Source organism: Henckelia pumila, chromosome 2 (genome assembly GCF_033568475.1).
Source record: "Henckelia pumila isolate YLH828 chromosome 2, ASM3356847v2, whole genome shotgun sequence".
Lineage (NCBI taxonomy): Eukaryota > Viridiplantae > Streptophyta > Magnoliopsida > Lamiales > Gesneriaceae > Henckelia > Henckelia pumila.
The window spans coordinates 23,603,671-23,605,517 of NC_133121.1; the positions used below are offsets into that span (position 1 = coordinate 23,603,671).

Below are 1,847 nucleotides of genomic sequence, written 5' to 3' on the forward strand. Positions count from 1 at the left end.
ATGAAACAGCACGGGCTGCAATTTGTAGCTTGTGATTAATCTAATGAAATATGAACACAAGAAAATTGAGTAATTTGTTTTAATACTACCTCCATTCACAATAAAATTCATGAAGTGGAAAACTAGCTATGTGTTAGTTACGTATAGTTAAGGTTTGAGAGTATAAAAGAGAGGAGAAAAAAATAAAGTATAACATCCAATGTATTTTGTGACTCAAACAGAGAGATTCTTTTTCTAATATCATTTTCTCTTCTCTGAATCTCTCTTCAAATTCTCTCATTCTTTTCTCAAATTCTTGGAGGTTGACTAACCTCGAATCAGCTCACGATTAGTATGAGAGTCAAGACAAAATTGATTTTATCAATCTCCAGAGCAATTTCAATTAAACAAAGATCAAGGTAATGAACAAACACAATGTATCACTTGCTTGTATTAGTTTTATGAGGTTATAGCTTGTAACATTGCCACTATAAATAATGGAACCAACTTAACATCTTTAATTAATTTTGGTTGAGTAAGCAGGTGGTAAATTGCTAAAAAATCAGCTTTACACATATAATCTACTTAATTAATATTTGGTGAAGTAAGCATGTGAGATAAATTGCTAAAAAATTTAAAAGCTTCAAAATTTATATGTAAACTTCCATTTCACAAGACAATTCAAGTTAATGAGCTACTAGTACTAGCCTCCTGGGACACTCCCATATGACCAAGGGCCCAAAAATAGGCATAGATCAAATTGAGCAAAAATCAAACAAGAAACTCATTAAAATTCATTATGGTGAAAAATCATGGCAGTACTATGGTAATGAGAACAAACAATATACTTCAAAGTTCAAATTTCAAGAATATTATTTGCAGTAAAAATCTAGAACAATATGAAATCAGAATGGGCTAAAGTAGGAGTACTGCAAATAATATTCTTGGAATGTGAAATCTGAAGTATATTGTTTGTTCTCATTACCAAAATACTGCCATGATTTTTCACCATAATAAATTTTAATGAGTTTCTTGTTTGATTTTTGCTCAAAATTTGATCTATGCTTGCATATTATGCACTATGCAAAACGAAATCAAGAAACTGCAAACTCATGGAGTATAAATTACCTAGTGAGTGTCGCGTATAACGGATAAGACATCAAGTTCGAAAGAGACATGTCCGCATCAGTAATCAAGTCAATCGAATCCTTCAGCAGCTGTACAGCTTCCTGACAATATGGATTACCGATGGGATGTAAATGCAAGTACTAAGACCAATGGATTGCTTGTGTAAGATAGTAAGTATTTGGAACATGGAATAGAAAGATAGTACTTCTATAAAACTCCCCTCTGACTCTGTAACAATGTCAACACTCTTCCAGCGCTCACCAATAAGCTTGATCAGCTTTTCAAATGGGAGAGATCTCAAATGCTGATCATTCATCCACCTTCAGTGTTCAACATATGTGGAAAGATGAGCACACGTAATCAATTGAAAACACAGATCTTTCGTAGTAGAAATTTGAAATTCCAGAAAAAAGTGCCTATTGTGATACCTCTTGCATATAATGTAGGAACCTTAACCAAATACTATCTAACAAACATCATTACCTTAACTTGGTAGAATCGAAAACTGCTCCACTTTTATTGACACACTCAATTGTGAATTTATCAACTACAACAATGTCAGAAGATATAAAGCAGTCATTGGTTGAACACATTGGCACAGAAAGACCCATAAACACAAGGAACAACTAGAAAAATGTTTGGACAAAATATATTTAACTAACCAAGTTGGTCGAGAGTGAAAAATTCATTCTCGGTACCATCACCCCAGCCCAATAAAGCAAGATAGTTGACCATTGCCT

The 1,847-nt window shown here is 33.1% G+C and overlaps 1 long non-coding RNA gene across 1 annotated transcript; it reads right to left on the reverse strand.

The window, feature by feature from the left end:
* Positions 1–1,107: 1,107 nt before the first annotated feature.
* Positions 1,108–1,847, reverse strand: LOC140879546 (uncharacterized). Its single transcript, XR_012149453.1, has 4 exons — positions 1,770–1,847; positions 1,591–1,654; positions 1,313–1,427; positions 1,108–1,208 (listed from the first exon to the last, which is right to left on the reverse strand). It is a non-coding gene; the product is annotated as an uncharacterized lncRNA (long non-coding RNA).